At 40.5% G+C, this 22,506-nt stretch overlaps 1 protein-coding gene across 2 annotated transcripts in view; it reads right to left on the bottom strand.

The window, feature by feature from the left end:
- Positions 1 to 22,506, bottom strand: part of mical3a (microtubule associated monooxygenase, calponin and LIM domain containing 3a) — a 102,828-nt gene that overhangs the window by 72,625 nt on the left and 7,697 nt on the right. The window contains exons 1-2 of one of the 2 annotated variants that reach the window (XM_079681770.1): positions 11,382 to 11,492; positions 4,716 to 4,992 (exon numbers count right to left, since the gene is read on the bottom strand). The exons of the other annotated variant lie outside the window; for it this stretch is intronic. The gene's annotated coding sequence lies outside the window, so the exon portion shown is untranslated. Of the gene's footprint in view, positions 1 to 4,715; positions 4,993 to 11,381; positions 11,493 to 22,506 lie in introns of those variants that run through there. 2 annotated transcript variants of the gene reach the window in all.

Raw genomic sequence — 22,506 nt, 5'->3', positions numbered from 1 at the left:
GCCATTTCTGTTTGTTTTCTAACAAAGAATAGAAATGGATAGCGCAGTGGGTTTTATAATTGCTGAAGTTTGCCTTGGTGGAAAACCACTTAAGATTACAAGTTGAGAAAATTACAAGTTTCAAACAATCGCCTTCAAATGCCAAGATATCACATGAAAAACAGTTTAGTGGGTCTCTGGCGGCTTCCCACAGACAGAAATATGCATCGCTGATACACTGCTTTGTTTTGTCCTCATTACGACACAATCCAAGATTATACTCATGTTACAGAAACATATTGTACACATCAGAGCAACCCAGACTGCACATCCAAAGAATGTATTAAAAGCTGTAATGATTATCCTAAGTGTCTTGGCTGATTAAAAGGAAAGGTCAATGGTATGCAGGCTCTTCGTAAAACTCTCTCAACTATCAAAGTCACTGCCGATTCCAAAGTGCTTCTGCCAGCAACTGGATCGAAGGCTAACAAAAACCAAGAATTCTCAAAATATGATAACTCATGACAACATGGATCATCTTCTAAGCCGATGCTGGAAGGAGGAACCCCTTTGCTTCTATCAGCTCTCTGCAAAATACAGAGTCGGTCTCTCCCTCTCGAGCATCCAGCAAGGCGGACACCTCCCTGTCGCCTCCTGTCACTGGACAGATAGGCCTGTGTGGCTGCTTTTTGAGACATCACAGAGACACGTGTGGCAGATGTAATCCCTCACAAAGATGTTGTGCAAACTTCCACTTGAAGACAGCCACGTGGAAAGATCAGCTGTTAGAATATTTGTGTTCATTTTACAGACCCTTTAGCAAGTATTTAAAAGTGTTCAAAGCAAAACCTCTGTTCTGCCATAAGAGGGGAGAGCTTCAGTGATATGTAATTGGATAATAGTTAAGAGAAGAGATACAGAAATAAGTTTTTAATATGGCACCATATGCCACGACTATACATAGTATAATAGATGGATCATACAGGATTGGATTAGTGGTGACCTATGGTGGTGACACATACAATATGGGAGTGGCACCCTGGCCAAGACATGTAAAGACTCCCAATAGTTCCTAAAAACAATATATGGTATTTTTGTCTCTTTTTTGCCATTTTGTTTCTTTGTAAAAGTTCAGCCTCTCTTTGTGGCCTTGTTGTGACCCTTTTTGGTATATTTGTGGTTTTCTTTCGCATATTTTTGCAGTTGTTTAGCAATTCTTTTTGACTGTATTCTTTCTTGCCTTTCCCCACTTGTGTCTGTATTTGATAATGGTGCTTCCTATGATGACTTCCCACACATTTCAGCCAGAGCCCCTTCCGTAGTCTTTGTAGTTTGCAGGCATGGCTGTCTTTAAAAATGAAATAATCATTAGTGTAGCTCCAGACTTGCTTATTATGAGGGTTATGTCATGCATTCTTTCAGGGGAGTTAAAAACATAAATCTTCTCACTTCCTTCTGTAGCATATGAACTGGGCTCTGTACTTTTGCATAGCTAAGTAAGTGCATAAAAACTGTAATTGTGTTCAACTCAAAACAGGGATTCCCCAACCTTATCATTAAAGAAATTAGTTATAATCAGTCAAAAGATGGAAAAGAAATCCGCGGTTAAGGTGGGGCACAATATACTTTATTATGTAATTGAAAACATTAGCATAGTCACATGTCTTTCTGTGATACCTCTTACTGTATGTGATTCAAACCGTGGCTCAGTAAAAACAAAAATACTTTGACTGTGAGACTTGCAGCCAGGAAGGCTTTACTGTCCACCACTAAAAAGACGTTTCACATGAGTTCTCCAATCAGAACAAGCTGTCCTAGTTGGATTTGCTAATTAAACAAACCGCAAGGGGGGCACAGGATGTCAAATAAGGTCTGCTTGTGTGAAAAAGACGGAGCGAATGGGAGACAGACTTGGAAGGGTTTAAAAAGGCTCGCTGCCGGCACACAATACATCAGAGAGAGTTTCGCCACATTATGAAACCGCCTCTAATTGCACTGAGCACCTTAGTTCCCACCACGCCTCTGTTCCCCACAGAGGTTTGTCATCAGCCATTCACTGACGATCAGTGGCTGAAGCATGTAGACAAAGGGCTGTCTACCTAAGGTGAGGCATGCTGCACACATTCCCATCATAACAAAGGAATCACACGTTATGTCATCCCAGAAATCTTCAAAGGCATGTGCCATATCATGACAGATGACAACAGACTGCATCAGATCTCCATTAATTCGCCTATCATAAAGCTGAGGACAACAAAGGCAGAGTACTCACTGTCCACAGGGGAGACAGGCGCAAGGTATTCCTTTGGCTGGGGTTTGTTCTCTTCTTCTATTTTCCTCCTTCCCTTTCCCCGTCTCTCCTCCTGCCTTCTCCCCCCTTTCTCTCTCACCACAGCAAGATGCTGCCTGGACCGGTGCTCGTTGTCATGGCAACCAAAAACCAGGGGGGGGGGTTCTCACGTAACCGAGTCTCCCTGAGCGCTGATTGGTGTGACGCATTAAAAGGAAAAAAGGAGGGAGGGAGAGGAAGGGGTGATGTCACACACCCACACTAATGTGAGGGATCCTCAGACACAATGGGCGTCTTTTTCAGGCGGGTGGAGCTGAAGTGCAGATATTAGATGGTCAAGGATGATCCCACTTGACTGACTGATAGGACTGGCTGATCTGAGATATGTCTGGCTATGCTCAGCTGTTCCAACACTTTGGGCTCTCTTCTGCGATGCTGCAACAAAAATGTCCCCCAAATTGCCAGGGGCCAGAAAACAGAAATAACACACAAGTGTTGCAAGACATACGAGAGCCATCATATGTGGCAGCTTGACCCGCTGGCCCAAGACACTTCAACCTCTCAAACAAGGGGCTGCAGGGAGTTATTTAAAGCACTGCAGAAACCAGATGGAAGATGGACTGCTGCTAACATTCATACAGCAAGCAAAGGCAACATTAACATGATAAAACAGCGGACCTTTCAAAACTGAAATATTCAATACAGCGGCAGACTGTTCCCGCTGATAACACGTAAAAAAACGTAACAAAGAGTGAAATACGGACTATACTTGTCAACACAATCCAGGCATTTACTCCACTGTGCAAACATTACATCACTTTTGCATTACTTTGTATTACACAGTTCATTTCGAGCAATAATCTGGTTTTCCTCAATAATTAAATGTTATATAATACATTATTTTTTGAAGACAGCACTGTTATATATTGCTTTAACTTCTATTTATTTAATTATATATATTTAATTGATTTATATTTTATGTTATTGTTTTCACATATTGTAGTGCAATGCGCATTTTATTTGACTATCACTAAACGTGAGACAAATACAGAAACTAAGAAGGGAATGTGCAGAACAGTCTGTGTGCCATAATTGAATAATGACAAGCCCTCGCTGTCATACTTTTTACAAGCGTTTTACAGACTTGAAATCTGAGGGAAAATGTTCTGCAACGTTTAGCCGTTAAGTGAAAGAGTAAAAAAAAGCTTTCCATGTTCATCATGGTTATAAAAGATTTCGGAAAGAGAGTGTTTTACATCCCATTTGGGGGAAAGTATGTTTCTTTCAATTTCACACTCATTCCCAGCGATGACATAATCATGGCGCAGGCTTGTTGTCCAGACTGAAATGTTCTGGGAAAACTGGATGTTGAGTTTTCTGAGCTGATGTCATGTATTGTCTTTGCAAGGTATTGAGCAACTCTGAAATATGTCTCACTATTCCCAAGTAGACATGCTGCTCAGTGTTGGGGGCCATCTGGGGTTGTTTCTTTTATTCTTTCTTTTTTTGTTTTAGAATGCAAATAAAGCTTTATTTCCAATGACAAAAATAGATACTGATAATTGGACACTTTTCAAGGTTGGACGACAAAAATCCAGAGATATGAAAGCCTTTGACGTGTCATTACACTCAGAACAAAGCACCACTTAAGAAATACACTTCCTCTGGCCTGTGTCTAAAATGTCTTCATTGAATCCTAAAATATTTGTTAATAAGATAATAGTAAATGTTTTGTGGTATTTAAATAAAAAATATCCACCAAAAGTATAGTCTTCCCTCCAAGCAAAATATGTTTTAATTTATTAGGATTCAATGCCTATTTCCACCTTGGATCTAACTGTTTTGCTGTCTGAAGAATATCAAGAATTCACTCGTACAGAAGCTGTCCGAATCGATAAGAAATTAAGCTCAAACAACACACTCCAAATAAAATGAAAGGTATGTATTATGCAGAAATGTTTTCCTCTAATGCTATAACTGAGCCGAGAACTTCATTAATAAAACATGCAACGCTGTCTCCAAGCCATCTGTTTCTCTACACCCAGTAGACACACATAAAGGTGTATTTCAATGTTAAAAAAAACAAATGTGGAATGAAATGTAATAATGATCACACGTCACACGTTGCTTTTCCCCATTCATATGCCATTGCCATGTAAAATATAGTTTGCTAGATAAAACAGGCTGCTTTGTTGCTTGCTCAGTTTATGACAAAAGAGACCAATATTTGTAAAAAAAAACACAAAATAAAAATAAAATTACAGATTCATCACGGTTAAGGACTGTAAAACAATTGTAGGTTATATTATACTGATCCACTAAAAACAACAACAACAACAAATACATGATTTTATACAGTTTTAAACATGAATTTTCCATGCAGTTAATCATTCAGTTGGTGGGACAGAACAGGGTTGACATGTTAGTGCACGCTGTGTTGACTTACAACAGGCTGTAGATCCAAGCATGTTAAAGCAAGTCCTCTGAGATGAAGCCGCAATTAATGAGGCCCAGATATAGAGAGTAGTGTGTCAGTTATTATCCCGTTGAGGAAGTCACTGGCTTTCCCCCCAATATCCCATCAAGTAATATACATACTATTCTCTCTGCCTCCTCACTGCAAGCCTAATGGTGTAGGCAGGATGATAGGAGCAGTGATGCTAATAGGGGTTATGATCATCTTTATGGCCCACCATCAGAGACATGTTACGGATCAGTGAGCACTGGGAGGAGGAGAGAGAGATCAGGGAGTTAATGCAGGGCAGTGTAAGGGCATCTCATACTGTGAATATTATTCCTCGTAAAAAATGGTCTCGTGAAGTTATTTTTTAAAGCATATAAACATAGATATTGAGATTAAATATGAGGGGAGATGTTTTATAAATAAGCAAAAAACAGCTTAATTTCACCATGCATTTTAAAAGAAATCTTTATACCAGGTAGAAATGTAGTAGCCTATTAATACAAAATATTCTGAAAATACTGGCAGTTATTCATCCTGATTTTGAATCTTGCTATTGGATTTATGGCGCCTGGATGATGAATCCTAAAGACTTTGGTGAGCCTCTTACTTTTCCTGTAGTGACACGATAAACATGATGTACCTGAAAATCATCAGCATGTTAGCTTTGTCTTTGCGAGCACTTTAGCATGCTGACGTTAGCAGTTAGCTCAAAGATTTCAGAATTCACACCTATGGTATTGCAACCCAGTCTCACGGCATTTGGTGTTATAGTCACGAAATTAATTTCATCTATTGATTCGTGTTCACCAACACATTTTTTTTGTGTCACACACGCTTTTAAAAGCAATGTATTTCTAATGGTAGTATGTTTCGTGCCTGCAATACGTCTTTTTGTCCAGTCGGCTCTTGGAAGACCGGAAGCTGTGTGCTTCATAAAAACATTTTCTTACTCAATATCTTACCCTAACCCTAACCCTTTTATTTTAAATAGTATGATGTCGGAGTTTTTTTGCCGTCCGCGGGGAAAATAAATGGGTCTCAGTCAGAGCCTCAGAATACTGAAATCTGTATTTTTTTAAATCTTTTTTTCCTTCTAAGTTGTTATTATTTGGTGCAGGCACGAAGCATACTACTAATATAAATACATTGCTGGTAAAATTATTCTGTGTCAAAATAAAGGAATCTGTATTTTTTTAAATCTCTTTTTCCTTCTAATTTGTTATTATTTACATTGCTTTTAAAATCGTTCTGTGTGACAGGAAAAAATGCGAAAATCGTGTTGGTGAACATGAATCAATAGATTAATTTCGTGACTATAACACGAAATGCCTTGAGACTGTGTTGGGTATTGGTGTGTAAGAAGAAGAAAATTCACAGATATGCAAAATAAATAATAAAAATAGTCTGCTTGGATATTCATGGCTATATTTATGTTGTATCGTAAGAATAACAGTGTCTTCTTCACTCAGGAAAATGGTGTAGCTTACACTGCGGAAAAAGGAAGGAATATTATATTTGGACCCCTTCACTGCTCACCATGGGTACCACTCAAAGCCAATCCAATTCAGAAATCTACAGCAGTTTATCTTTAACTCTTAAACACCCGCAGTCATTAATTTCACAGCCATAGTTAGGTCAGGTTGTGGTGCAGAGGATCACGAAGGGGTCGGGGACAAAGGGTCGCAGCCTTGACTTTTGACTCTTTCTTTTTTTTGAGGGAAGGTTGAATTTATAGCGTACAATGCCAGCAGCTCACGGACACATTTAACAGCGAGCAGTGTGAGAAAATGGGAACAGTGTGGACGCACCCTGACCACTGCTGCTTCAGCCCTCACGCGGCCCTGGTTTGAGGTCTCCTAAACACACAGTTACATTTAGACTGGCTCAAAATGAGCACAGCTCAGCCAGTCCTCCTGAAACCTGACCGCAGTGTCTGCTCTTTTCTCTCTAATCTGCCTAAACTCTGCAGCCTTTATCTCCTGTGTTGGATCCCTGACCACCACCCAACTTTCTGTCTCCTCTCAGTTCCCATCATGCACGGGGGCGGCGGACTGGAGCTGATTTACGTCATGTTTGCCCATGCAGCGTTAGCGCTCATAGCTCCAGAGGAAAGTACATGTTAAGGTTACAGCACTGGCTGGATTCATGTAACCCAAAATACTGATGCGATTCTGGGAAGATCTTGTTTAAATGTCACAGTTATATTATTTATACATTTGTGAGCATTTTTTAAGTTCAGTTGGTGTCTGCTTGTGTGTGTTTGAGTGTGTGCCAGTATACACAGTGGGAGATGGTCACCTTGCATCATCCTCTAATCCTGTTTCCTACAATAATGACTAAGCAGCAAGAAAGCCACTTTGCTCCAGACTAAAATATCTTGACAACCATTGGATGGATTGAATTTAAAATGAAATGCCTGCATAGCACAGTAGTATAATTGAACTAAGAACATCCAATACTGTACTTAAAGGTAGGGTAGGTAATTCACTTCAGAAACACCTTTTGTTATATTCCACAGAATGCTCTTAACATTATAGCAATGAATACATTAAATGCTTTGACAATAAATACATAAAAGAATATCATCTGTGGAAGCTGTGGTACTGTAAAAAGCACGACCAATCATCTGAGCCGGCCCAGCTAAAATAACTGGATGGCCTACCTGCCTGTCAGCCTTCCATTTGTGCACAAACTTATCTCGTGCCCTCATTGGTCATGTGCGTGTTTGTGTGTGTTGGAGGAGGGGCTCTGAAGGAGGTCTGAAGGAAGGGGCCGATTTCTTTTGGTTGTGTACTTTCAAATTCTAGCGCACTCGAGCTGGTTTAAGTATACGTTCTCTTATTGCAGGAATTTTACTTGTATTCCCAGTAGTTATTTCTTTAAGTAAATTATCTGAGTTCTTCTTCCACTGCTACAATAGAAATATACCAGTATGGGGTAAATAAAAAGGAGGATTTTTTTAACTGACCCACCAATTAATATATAATTGTATAAAAGTGTATTTGATTCAGTTTGAATAGGAGGAACTTTAGCTGCAGGACTTGCCCTAAAGCTGCATTTCAGCTCCAAGCGAACACAGAAATGTTGACAGTCAGGACAGGGTACTCATCCGAAGAATTAGTCTTTCCATAGTCCAGCTGAAGACAAACAGGATGTACAGACACTAATTCACTTAGCAAATCTCTTTTTCACAGTGAACACGGTAAGAGCGGGACAGCCTTGAGTGGTCTGAGATCTGAGGATTTCTCCAGTAGGCAGCAGAAGAATACTAAACAGAAATTAAATACTACTCAACTTGTAACATACAACATCCATTTCCTAATGCAATAAATTAAATCAATGCATGCCTGTCAGCAGTTTGTTTTTTGTCTGCAACCTTTATGCTAATGTTCATGACTACAGCGTTAAACTATCCAATTCATGACTGGCAGTCTGCCTCAGATCACTGCACTTACCCTTGAGCTGGCACAAACAAGGCTTTAAACATGATCAGTTACCATGACAACAAGACTTTCTTCCTGTCTCGGCCTATAAGAGATTTCAAAGCTTAGCTGGTGGCTGAGATATTGCCAAGTGTGTCTCATTTTTTGTTAGGAGAACAACACAGCTGTGTGAGAAAATATATTCTATTACACAAATAAAAAAAGTTTGAGCTTCCACTGTTTGTTTGGAAAAAAACAATCTCAATTTTCCAGTTCAGTTCTGTGTTTATATATACACCCAAATAAGCATACAAGTAAAGACCGCAAACACATTTTCTGGTTCAACGGGGCATAAAGCGCTTCACCTAACAGCCCATAATGTCTTCTCACATGCACAGGAAGAAGCAGTTAATGAATTTAGGCCCTTTTTAAAGATGACATGCTTTTCAATTTACTCAAATGGCTAGTACGCATGTTGGATTCCTATTTTACTCGTCATGTTTTGCCCTTTTACAGACCATAATCTTAATATAACTTAATCTTAATTGAATAGGATCACCTATCAAGCCTGCCCTACTGATGTTAATACACTGGCAAAGTAAAAACATACCAGACACAACAGAGCATGGAAATGGGTAATTGCATCTAAATCCAAGGAATTAGATGGTTTAATAAGTCAAATTACATGGTACCACAAGGTTGTACTCTACCCAGGCATTGATGTTTACTTGATGGTTCAGTTCATTTCCTTCATCTGCAGAGCAATGAAGTCACATGATGGCTGTGAGAACATCAGAACGCAGTGCAACAGAGAGCCTGTGTACATGAAGCATTATGCTGCATGTTAGCCTCATTACAAAACTTCATTAGTTATGATAAAGGCTTGTTTCAGACAAGCCACGGGTTCAGTTATGTAATAGCAACACTCAGCCGATCCCGAACTCAACTCACATGCTTTTGGGAAATTTTTATCATATTATACAAATTATATTTTCTGCACTGCTTTACTGAACATTTGTCTGGCTGACACACTACTGTATATGACACTCTCCTGCTGGAAATATAAACACATCAAATGATAATAACATTCTGTCTTGAAATAAAGCCAGTGAACAGTGAAGAATCTCTGAAGATCAGATTCTCACAGGCAGTCATCCCAGAGAAAAACAGCTGTCTAATGACACCTCTGAGAATCCAATATACTGCATAAATACATAAATGTTTTCAAAGTATGTGCTGGATGTGTTCTGATACATTTGTACACATGTGTATGCTTAGCAAATATTATGCATTTTCCATTTGACATAGTGTCATCACTGAAAATTGAACCAGTATGCGTCAATAGCACCAACACAATAATGTGTCCATTTTAACCATTGGCACTGGTCAAAACAATCAATATGTACTGAATAATGTTACTCTACTATTGCGTTCCTGTTACATTGACCCACACTGGCTCGATTTTGATGTATTTTATGAAGTAAATGTGTTCAGTTGTGGATGCGTAGTGTCTGTCTCTCCATGGCTAATCTTGTATACTAACGAACCCTTTAGCCAAAATATTTTTTTGTGCTTGTCAATTATTTTATGCTCACGTTTCATTGTTGCTGTGGTGATTAACCCCTTTTTCTCTACGCATTTTAATGCTTACAAATATTTTTTGGCAATTGGCTAGGCAAAAAACAACAACAATCCTTACCTAGTCGGCCACAGGACACATCTTGGCCTTTGCCATGGCTCAACAACTGACATCCATCCATAGATAAGTCTCTCTTTTTTTTTGTACTGTTAGTTTTTGTGATCCACTGAATGAATGAATACCCGTATTTGTTGTGTTTGCTACCATAACGACTGAAAGGGAGCTGGGAGGGACAATTTAGTTTTCCATTGTTTGACTTCTGGGTGCATTCTTCTTGAAAGTCTTGCAATCATGTTCTTACCATTACGTCAAGCAACCATGAACTCTAATCTTTACATTGAGAAATACATTTTTGCTTTTGCAACATTTTCCAATTCTCACAGTAGCTTTGATTGTGAATTCTGAACGTCACAAAGTCAAGTCCCATCAGTGTTACCTGCCAAGCATGACAAACAAAGTGTAGTTTATCAGTCTTCTTGTCATAACAAATACTGATTCCCAACAGAGTGTCCTTGTGACAAGATCAGAATTGTAATTGTTCAGCGCTGCACTGCCGATGTTCCTCCCTGTCTGTCTCTTTCCTTTCCCCTCTGCTCTCCTTCCCTCCCCTCTGTTCCCACAGCGACTCTGAAGCTGCTGTGTACTTTCCAGCCTGAGCAGACTAACTGTAATCAGTAGTCAGTAAACATAGTCCTGAGCAAAGGGTTCTCATTACAGCCGGAGAAAATGCAGAGCTCAGCTCCGGTTTACACAATTACCTCAAGGTTCAGAACAAATAACTTACGCTTATACAGCACAGGCAGGGGCCTGCAGGAGGATTGTGTCCATCCGTAATCAAAAACCTTGAGCTTGTCAAAAAGACAACATAAGCTGCGCTGATATGCTCTTTTCTCATTATGCATCAAAGCTGAAACGCTCTTGACCCCCACCGTGACCTTGAGTTATAATGTGAAAACAGACCCAGCCAGCCTGTACTGTTTATCTAACACTACGTTTTTTGGCTTTTCAGCCCCCATTTTGCATTTTAATTGCAAGTCATATGGGCAGATGTTGACTCAGTAACTCCACAGGCTGAGGTCATGGTTTCAGTCGAGTTTTGAACTTGATACAAAGTGGCCATGGTGGATCACGTTCTGCAGCTTATACAATGACTCTGAGCACAAACACAGCCCAAGGACAGTAACCAAACACCTCTTTGTCTTTAGGTTGAGTGCGTAGACAAATACACATGCACAACCAACACCTCAACATGATGGAGGCACTAATATAAGGCCACGTTTACACAGAGAAGAAAACGAACCTTAGTCGATATCAAACAAGTCTTCCATCCACACGGAATCGGCTCAAGAAACGTGTCCGTCCACACGAGACGCTGTAGTACATATGTTACTACAGCGTCTATTACTATGTAAGTGGCGCTGTACTTCCGCCACAAAATACAACAACAGCAGCGAATTCGAGCATGGTTGCCTGGTTGCCCTTCTGTTTATTTTCCGCGGTGGATTTAGCAACATGTAGTTCATGTAGTTCTCCATGTGCATTTGTTGCTGATGGTTGTATTAGGGGAGCTGTAGATTTTGCACTTACATTTGTAGCATGGTCAGTAGCGCCTGGAGCACAAAAGCAACCCTGTGATCCGCCATTGTTGTTGTTGTTGTTGGCGAAACACACCAGCAATGACGCGGGTGACCCGGGGGTGAGGAGCAGAGGTGGGGAGGGGCGGGGCTATGGCGTCATCGTTATCAGGAAATGATCGTATAGGACGTACACACCAAGCAGTTTGCCCCCCAGAGCGTTTCGTCAGCAGATCTACCCACCTTGGGAGCCGTTATCGTTTGAGGGCTCCATTTCCGCGGTTCTGTTACGGCCTCGTGTGGACAAACCTTCCATACAATAGAGAACTGTAGAGCAGGAGTTCCCAACCTGTTTCACCCAGGGCCCCCCTAAATGACTCCTGTTGGAATTTGCGACCCCCCAAAACTTTGAAACTTTAATTATCGCTGTTGCCGATCTGCCCCCCTGCCCGATCTGTACTGTGCATGTGCAAGATGGTCTGCCATACTGGACAACTCCGTACGGCAACCCAACTAGGACACTTGACACAGTGGCGTTTGCCAAAGCACAAAAAGAAAATGGATTTAACTTCTGTTTGGCAGTTATCATACTGAATAAATATTTACTGTGAATGTAGGCAAAAATGTATGGCATATAGCTGTCTAACAGAAGTTAAATCTATGTCTCACTTATTCTCACAATGTACTTAACCCCAAATAAAAGAACCCAATAAAAAGAGTTGTTAAATAAAAGTGAAGTCACGTTGTCATAACAATAACTCATCTCTCCCGCTTTTTTTGTGTTCTTTTTCTGCTTTGCCAAACGCCACTGTGTGAAGTGTCCTATTACAGTTGCCGTTTGTAGTTGTCCAGTATGGCGGACCATCTCGCACATGCGCAGTACAGATCGGGCAGGGGGGCAGATCGGGTAGTGACAGCCGTGCCTGCTAACAGCGGAAAGTTTAAAAGTCTCAAAAATGCTACAACTACTGTCACAAACTGGATGAATGTGAAGTATTTCATTAAAGGAGGATGAAAGCGTAATGAAGGAGCACTATTGGAGTGACTTTATTGGTTATTGGACTCAGGATTAATTAATTTGGATGCCCGCTGTATCAAGAAATTAAAGGACGGCGCAAGTGGAAACAATTCACAAAGGGATTCAACTGTTTAAAACACATGCTCAAAGTAAGCCGGATTTTGGCGATGTGTTTATGTGGATTAAAAAATCGTAAATAATCTACAAAATGGAGGAGACTGATCTGATCGGAGCAACTGTGACAAATAATCCAACTGAAACCGGCACTTTACGCGCAGAAGAAACATTTATATTAAAGAAAAAAGGATACATTTCTGTCTTTGTATGCTTTTATTAGCTACTAACTTGCAAATGTATGCATCATATTTATTTCAAATGTCGAAGAACAGGACACTTCAAAAGAATATACTATGTCTCATAAATAAATGGTAATATGGTTGCATAGGCCTATATTAAAAAAAATTAAAAACTGGCATATTAAACAGGTAAATCAAATGCTTGTCTGCCATGGAACAGGTAGCAGAGAGAAGACGAGGTTCAAGTAGGTTCATTAATGTGAACCTTGGGCTTGCACGCCCGCAGCCAGGGATGGAATGTCCGGTGTAATGTGAGTGACAGCCAGTCTAAAGTCGTTGTGAACGTCCAGTGTGTTGCGTGCTTTTGTCTTGATGGCAACAAGTGCGCTGAAGGCTGTTTCTGATAGATATGTCGTACTGAATGGGAGTATAATCCTGGTCGTGGCATGCAGTGTGATCTTTGGAGCGAGGCTTGGTCCTTTGAGAATCCCAAACTTTTTGAATCCTTTTTCCTGGAAGTATTTCTTTGACAGCGAGTCAGCTTGGATGTCGGTGAGCTCATCTTCGCAATCCAGGTATTCCACATCCTCAACTTTGGCAATAAAGGGATCTAAAACCCACAATTCCTTGGAGACATACTCGTCTATGTCAGCGAACCGTGATTGCATTTCCGTTTGCAGTGCGTTCATATGGCGGATGAACTCGCGACGTACAGACACAGTCACCGTTTCAGGATTGTTTTGGGATTGTTTCAGCAGTAGTGGAAACTGTTGCAGCTCCCCCCTCTCCATTTTCCCGACCCTGTACTCCAGTTTGCGCACAAATGCATCATTGGAGAATGTTGGACTCCACGCCTTGCAGACGCTTGTTTGTTTCATTGTAGAGACTGAAGATGTCGGCCAGGTATGCTGTTTTAATCCAGAATGACTCAGTCACTTGCTCTGACAGTGCGCGGTTACGAGTTTGTAGGAACTCTTCAATTTTTTCCTTCAGTTCTACAAAGCATGCCAGCACTCGGCCGCGTGAGAGCCAGCGCACCTCGGTGTGCAGGAGGAGGGTTTGGTGCGCTTCATCCTCGCACAAGTCTGCGAATAGACGCTTGTTGGTGGGGCGACCTTTGATGAAATTGACTATTTTAATAACAGTTGAGAGTGTTTCGCTGAGGTCTTCTGACAGTTTCTTGCTGGCCAGGGCCTGGCGATGTATCACACAGTGAAATATTGTGCAGTGTGGGGCCTTTTCTTTCAAGCGACTGTTAAATCTCTTGTTTTTCCCCATCACTGAGGCAGCTCCGTCTGTGCAACATGCAACTAAATTCTCATAGGGAAGCTTGTGGGATGAGAGGTAAGAATCCACTGCAGTAAAAATGTCCTCACCCCGTGTGGTATTGGTAAGGTTGACTGACATAAGAATGTCCTGCTTCAAATCTTCCCCATCGATATATTGCACAAAAACGATCAGCACAGCCTCGTCGGCTACTCCCTCAACCTGTTCAAGGGACACCTAAAGACGCACTTATTTAAGCAGGCGTTTGAGCAGTCTTAGGCCGTTCATCACGTCACTGTCCTGTCACTGTCGATCACTGGTCCTCTTGCACTTGGTTTCATGTTTGTATATTGTTTTTAAGTTTTTATTCTATTTTCCTGTCATGTTATGCTTTGTTATTATTATGCCTTAGTGCCATATTGGCCTAATTGTTTTGACTGCTATATTTTGTACAGCACTCTGTGCATTCGTGCTGGGAGGGGTGCTTTAGAAATAAACTTTTACTTACTTACTTACTTAGTTGTGGTTTCATCAAGTTGTATGGCAAATGGCCCCTTTCCAAGCTTTTCGAGCAGCTGCAACTCGCAGTTACTTGCCATCTTCTCAATTCTGTCTTTCACCGTATTGTTTGACAGTGGTACAGTTTTTAGCTTCTCCGCCACCTGCGGGCCGCACAGTTTCTCAACCATCTTAATGCAAGCTGGCTTAATGAGCTGCTCGCCAATGTTGTGCGGTTTCTTTGCCTTTGCTATTAAAAGTGCACATTCAAAAGAGGCCTCGCTGCCAGCCCTAACAAACGCTGTTCTAATATCCATTGGCTTGTTTGCCTTTGCAAGGTGTTGTTTCTTTATGAAAAAGTCCCGATCACGCCCGACTGTTTCTGGGTGCATGGTCTGTTGGTGTCTCTTCATTTTGCTGGGTTTCATGCTTTCGTTGGCTAGCTTCTCTCTGCATATCACACACTCTGGGCGGGTTTTGTCCGTTCCCTCCATGAAACCGAAGTTAAGATAGCTCTCTAGGTAGCTCCTCATTTTCTTTTTGATTGCAGATGAGCTTTCATCTCCTTTACGTTTTTCAGACATTGTAAGACAAAAATATTCACCTTATGAAGTCGGTCGCTAGCTAGCAAGCGCAGCAAACTGTTATTATTATGAAAGCTGACACAGTAACGTCAATGTTGGCGCCAATCGGAGGAGTATCAGATGAATTTTTTGAATTTTAATTTTAGTTAATCAATTAATTTCTATATTTTATTGTAATGTAGACAAGGCTTTTAGCGCCAATCATGTATTGCGTTACAATATGTAAAAAAAAATGATATGTAGGCCTACATTCTTTTTTTTTTAATTCTAAATATGATATTAGGCCTCAAATCATCTGAGGTCTGGCGGCCCCCCTGCGATCTTTGGCGACCCCCCCAAGGGGGGCCACTGCTGTAGAGAATACAACCCGTTTCGTCTCCGTGTAAACATGGCCTCAAACACACAGACACATTCCCTTACTTGTTGACAACTATTATCAATGATCATTGTTGTCACAGGAAATTGACTATCACAAGCTTTCAAGAGACAGACAAAGATTTTACAATAAACGGTTATTTTCATATGTGACCTAGATTAAAGACAAGCTCATTACTTTGTAAAATGTTCAGATGCACTGGGATTATGCCAGTGTTAGTTCCTGTGATGATGATTTTCTTTCTCAGATCCCTCTGTGCAGCATATCTACAAAGCAGCCTCCTGCTGTCAGCCCTCAGGCTCTGAGGCACAATCTGGGAGTTACTAACACAACAGGACATGTCTGCAAGAGGGAGATGGCTGAAGGGTTCAAGTTATTTAAAAGTCAAAGTACACGTGGAGTCAAAAACTGGAAATGTTTTTCTGACTACGGGTGGATTATAGTACTTACACAGAATATCCTGTGACCACCACCGCACTGACGCTGTCTTTGCTACATTTTACAGCTGTTTAAATCAGTATCGCACATTCAAGTGTTTTAACTGATGCACCGTACACCAAACCAGTGTTGAAAAGTAAGATTTATTCAAGTATTCATTTAAAGTACTATTTATATGTATATGCAACTTCACTTGACAACATCTAGGTGGAAAATATTTTAATTTTTTAACTCAATTTGCCTGACAGCTTAAAGTTAGGGTAGGTAAGAATGGAGAAACCAGGGCCCTTTCTCATTTCATCAAATCCCCCTCCTCGACTCCTCGAATCCTCGGTCCTCCGGTAGTGACCCGGAAATGAATTTCAGCGCGCCATGTTGAAGGACATCTAATTTCTCTAAATGCACTTCGAGGACCGAGGATCGAGCGTCGAGGAGGCTCTCTGGAGGAGCTATAACCGAGAATACACTGATGGGTCCTCCACGGTCCTCCACGGCTCCTTCGTGGATGCATTTCCGGGAACAGAGATGTTTCAAAGAGTCGTGACGCACGGCCGGACTTATCTCAACCAATGACAGCTCTGCATGCATCCCCTGGGTATTATTTTATTAACTGCTTTCATCGCGACGCGATGTTTACAGTGAGAACAGCTGTGAGGTCCGTGCAGAAAGCAGAGCAGTATGTATAATATATATCACTCAGTATAACAGGCCCACTCTCTTTATTTGCTTTAGTTTAGTAGATATCTACAAACAAAGAGTCTATATTTTTCTAAAACTATTTAGCGCTTCACATAATAAAATACGCAGGAGCTGTAGGTGCGTGTGTGGTGTAGGTGTGTGTGGTACAGTGTGTGCGTAGATGCAGCGAACAGACAGGTCTCAGTTGGTTTGGTGTCCTCTGCTTACTTTTAATACTTGTAAATAAAACTTTTGGCCCGTGATTTATTTTCCTCATTGTAGCGACCAGAGAGGGGGGGGGGGGGGGGGGGGGGCGATATATCCAGTCTCTGATAGTGTTACGTTATTATGAGAGTGCCCTTTTTGATTCAGAAATTGTATATATTTATACAAATATATACATATATGTGTGTGTGTGTGTGTGTGTGTGTGTGTGTGTGTGTGTGTGTGTGTGTGTGTGTGTGTGTGTGTGTGTGTGTGTGTGTGTGTGTGTGTGTGTGTGTGTCCGCATCTGTAGACTGTTATTGTCTCATTATACCGCACTGTGAATGAATTAAAAGTAAATATATAAGTCGTCATGAACACATCTGTCCATCAGACAGAGGGCTGCTGTGCCTCCTTTCATCATTAATGGACGTCTCTTTAAAATGACCACTCAGAGGAGAGGAGTTCTCATTTCTCTAACCGCCTGCTGCTTCCCCTCCTCTCTCCTCGGTTCCCCTCCTCGGCTCCTCCGCTCGCATCTCCTGTGGGCGGGACTAAGTCTCGAGGATAGGAGTCGAGGAGGGGAGTTGAGGAGGGGAGTTAGAGAAATGAGAAAGGGCCCAGCTCAAGTACACAACCGAAAAAAATCTGCCCCTTCCTTCAGACTTCCTTACAAAGCCCCTCCTCCAACACACACGAACGCGCACATGACAAATGAGGGCACGAGACAAGTTTGTGCACGAGATGGAAGGCTGACAGGCAGGTAGGCCATCCAGTCATCTGCCGCGGGCCGGGGCAGATAATTGGTCGTGCTTTTTACAGCGCCACGGCTTCCACAGAAGAAATATTTGTATATATTTGTTGTCAAAGCATTTAATGTATTCATTGCTATCGAGATGTTAAGAGCATTCCATGGAAACAAAAAGCGTTTCTGAAGTGAATTACCTACCCTACCTTTAAGTTAATTTTCATATTAAACATCTTTTTAACTTCCGTGTTCAGTGAAAAACATGTATCTCTATATTTGATGATTAGAATTTGAGTATTTTTGATAAACTGAAAGATAAAGTGTTCCTTTAGTTTATGGGCTTTGCGAATTCTCCTACGTCTCGTTTACTTTTTGGATCAGCTGAAAATGCATTGCCACCTAGAATGCGCGTGGCTATTTGGTTTAAACTACCCAACAGTACATAACTTTGTTAAAAATAACATCACCTTAAAAATGTTGAGCAGTAAAGATTACCCAACACATTATTGCAGAAGCAACAATAATCCAAAAACATCACACATCAAATCTACTTTTGATATTTTAGTGCATTTTCTAAAATACTTTTACTAGTAAAGCATTTGGTATACACCCTTCACAATAATAACATGAAGTAGAAGTGCAGATATCATGTTCCCAGATCTAATATTGACATATTTAGCTTAATGGGGTAGGTGAGAAGTGACAGCATGAAAGGAGCTTTCACTGACAGGACAACAGGCTGTCTAACACAATCCATTACTGGTGTCTCATAGCAACACATTGATCTAGCTTCAATTAGAGTTTACTCTGTGGTACATTCTAAGATATCACTCTTTCTGATGGTTTATTCTTGTTAGCACATTCATTTTATATTTGATAGCACAGTATACGGATTATGATGATATTTCAATGACCAGTAGACCAATATGTCGTAGAAAATACAGGCATCAGATCAGTCCCAAACCATGTTGTCTTGTTCTTTTTTTTTACTGCACGGCTCTCTAAATTCTCACACTCCATCTTATCAAACCAGATCTTTGCCCTCTGTGTCGACGGAAAAGAGCAAACACACAACTATCGTGTGCAGCTGTTCAAATATTGTGACATGTGATCTCTATGCTGGCACAAAGAGAGCTTGTAATGAGCGACTGGGACACAAAGACTGGGAGAGCTGGGAGCTCATCTCTGAGGCCGACCCCACCTTTCAACCAAAACACACACACAGCAACGTCTTTATTGTGCATTCTGCTAAACTCCAGTTACTTTGAGGAATAGCCACACAAGCAGAAACTCCACACAAACTAAGCTTCCGTTATGGCGGACACGTTACTGCATACAATCATGCAAAACCAACATGGCAATCAGGAAAACTCTGTGAAGCATTATCTACATAAACCATGTGTTGAATAAACATGACATTGAGCGGTGGTTTTTAAACAGAATTCTTATCAAAGGCCAGCAGAGTAATTTAATTCCTTATCTTCTGAAAGAACAAAATTGCTTTTGTTCTGTTGTTTGCCTTGCTTTGTCACCCCTTGACAAGATGTGCAGAGCCATTCATTCATCCCACTCCCAACACTTGTGTTTTGTGCGCTATGTAGCCTATATCGTATTGCAACCATAGATAGGGATCAAATGAACAAAGACTTCTATAAGCTCTCCTGACATTTAAAAAGTCCTTCCTCTCAACACCTACAACTGATACAACTAATGAAATCTGAAGGGATTATCTGAGGCTAAATGATATAAACATTTATCACCACTGAGGGCAAGATTGGTCTGTTAACTATTTAGTGTTGTTGCAAATCTATGTACCCCAATTTCTTAAAAAAGCAGTGCTCTGAAATGACACTTAGAGAATGTATGTAAGCACACATTATAAATGGTAAACCATCAACTAAAAGGCAAGTATATTTGCCTGTATTTGGCTCAAATAATACATGCTATTATAAAGTAAAACCTAGTTTGCACATTAATTACGGTCAAAATATGTCACCAATTAAATAGGGTTCAATTGAAGCTGGTCTGTCATTTATCACAAAAAAACAATCCATGGATTAACACTTAAAATAGATTAGGTAAGAATTTGAGATATGAAAACTCTTGCTGTTAAATTAAATTGAAAATTCACAAAAAATGAAAGTACATGGCACAAGAAGCCAAGTGAAATCTAGTTCCATTATATTCAAGAGAAGGCAAATATCTCCACGGACGATATGTTCTACACTCTTTTAATAAATAGCACTTCAGGTAGGAAGAGAAAAGTAGGCCCCTTTAAAATACTTTACATCCTAGTTTCCACAGGGTCATTCAGTCAAGAAAGAGGAATGCTCTTAATTTAAATTAGGTCATGGAGAACAATGTGTGTGAAATTGGCAGCTTGCGCCTTTGAAAGGCCTAAATACCAGCATCATGTTCTCCATTAAAAAGAAACACATGTTCCAAATTAAGATAAATTCCATTTCCTAATCTATGGCTGGAAACATTAATAAGCAAGATTACACTATTAAAAGCTTTGTTGGGATTTAAGAGATCGTATACACTTTAAACAATTCTTTTTGCAACCAAAGTGTTACATACCTAAAGTGCGCACACCATTACAGCCAATTGTGATCTGGTCGTGAAATGAAAAACAGACCGGTAGAGAATGCAGCATTTCAATTACAAAGGAGAGGAGAGAATCACGTCAGAGTCCAGCTATCTGATAATCCCAGAGTTGAGGCATGAGCTCACTGAAGCGGCCTTGTATGGTATTTGTCATGTCCGCTATTCATCTTGGCCTGACGAGGCTCTACAGACTTGGCTCCTCATGAGGCACGAAGGTATGAAATAATACTTTGATCAGAGACGCCTCTGGCACAACTTGATTTCTTCAATGTGCCTGGATACATTAATATATCTCAGTAAGGCTATAAGACAATGTTGCTTGTGGGAAAAGGCCCACATAGACATCATACATATGCATTTAGCAATATTTTTTCTTTTCACTTGAAATGAAACAATCATATTCATAATCTTCACATGAAAGAGGATATTTTGTATTGCTATCAACTTTCAGTAGTCTTCAAGTTATATTGAAACATCCTCCTTTAAGACTGTGTTTCAACTAAGAGTTTGAAATAATAAAACATCTTCAGACCGTGTACAAATTACACAGTAAGAAAGGAGGTTCATCTTAAGTGCAAATAATGAGTGAGTCATAATCACAGTTATGAGTCATCTCTAATCGGTCTTTGGAGGTTGTTTCATTTTAGCTTTTGATATAATGACCGGAAGGTTTTGGTAATAGTCAAAAGTGCTTCTATGCAAGTTACGTTAGCTTTAGCAGTAGCTTGGCTGGAAGTTTTCATAACATCATGGTTTCGCCACCACGTTATGTTTAGCTTTAGAAAAAAATTACTTGAAGGTTCAAAATGAACAAAAATGTAGTTATAAAGCTAAGCTAAGGACAATTTTGCTTTAGCTACAGTTAGCTGTGGCTATAATATCAGCTAGCTTTCACCTGCTTTAGCTACTGTAGTATGCTAAGGAGCTCAGTTAAGTGTGATAGTGTTTTTCTTTTAATTATATTGTTTTTAGGAAGAAAATACATTTCTATGGCATATGAATTTTCGGATGCCAATGAATGTACAAGCTTGCCTTAGCAGCACTGCATTTGGCTTTGTATGAAAAGAAAGCCTCGACAGTTCCCTTGGCTGTGAAATTCTGTTCAACTAAAGGCTAAGCTTTCGTAAGCCCCTGAAGATATATGCTTATAACTGTGTGTGAATCATATTCGGCTTGCAGCTCTAGACCTGACATTAGCTCTGATCTGTGGCCTTGTCTGTTCGTTTTTTTCCTCCCACCCACCCTCTTCTAAAGAACCACAGAGCTTATTATTAAGACAGGAAAGGAAATGTTTCTATTTTCACTCAAAAAATTACACCTGAATATAAATAGTGAGTTATTAAATTACAAATTAGCAACAGTATTCCTAAATTGTATAATTCAAACAGAAGTTGCACTAGCATTCAGCTGGATTGATTGTTACGAAAAAAATGATGATTGCCAAATGATTAACAATAGTCTCAGACTGCGAGTGAGGGCGTAGAGCAGCACATTGGGTTACCCCAAATCCTGTAGTCAGCCCTACTGTGGTGTGAGTTAATGGTTTACTGTGGTAACCTTGCACTCTCTGACAAAGGCCCTGTCAGCAGCTCGTCTCTGTGGCTGTTTTTTTTACACAAGCACTAGCCTAAGAGCCTCAGTGAGGTATCTTGACACCATGTTATAACTTACTCATTCTGAGTTTAAAGCTTACTGTAGAAAGTGGACAATGTCCCCAGTTTTGAGAGACAGACAATGGTTGGATAGATGGGATCCACAGTCATATTATAAACACACACAAATAACTGATAAGCAGTGGTAGACTGGCAAATTCTGTTTTCTGCAGTTTAAATGACTGTCAATGTAGTCTGGTAGCTTTCCAACAGTTCACTCCCAAGTCATAAAGAGCAGTCAGAGTATGGCAATATAAATATTCTAAATATAGGCTAAACGTAAACTGTTATTGATTTTTTTCTGAAGGTAATAAACTGACTATGGATAAGTACCCCATACCACCCACTACAACAATCAGAACTATCCCTTTAAAAGCCAATTATAAGAGAGGCAGAAGCTGGTTGTAGTCGCTCATAAAGCCAAGTGCTGTAGCCTGAACTGAACCCATTGTCCCATTGCCTCGGAAAAATCCACTAAAGCCAAGAATAAAACAGAACCCAACCACACCCAGGGCATCAAACCACATTCAATAGGACTTTACACAGAATACATCTGGGGAAAAGAAGATTCCCACAATCCATGTGGCAGTTTGGCCTGAGCTCAAACGGTTCAAGGAACTACAGAGATCTGGATTATGGAAATTACTTTTTACAAAATCCCTGCTGTTCTCCTGCTCATGCTCAGCCCTCTGTCTGTCCCTCGTGTTGAACTTGCATGAGTGCCCAGCTGGAATCCCCACCCTGTCAGACAGGCTTTCTTTAATCCAGTATTC

The sequence above is a fragment of the Notothenia rossii genome, assembly GCF_949606895.1.
Source record: "Notothenia rossii genome assembly, chromosome: 5".
Taxonomy (NCBI): domain Eukaryota; kingdom Metazoa; phylum Chordata; class Actinopteri; order Perciformes; family Nototheniidae; genus Notothenia; species Notothenia rossii.
The sequence above is the reverse complement of the archived record's forward strand: the minus strand, read 5'-3'. Positions and strand labels throughout refer to the sequence as shown.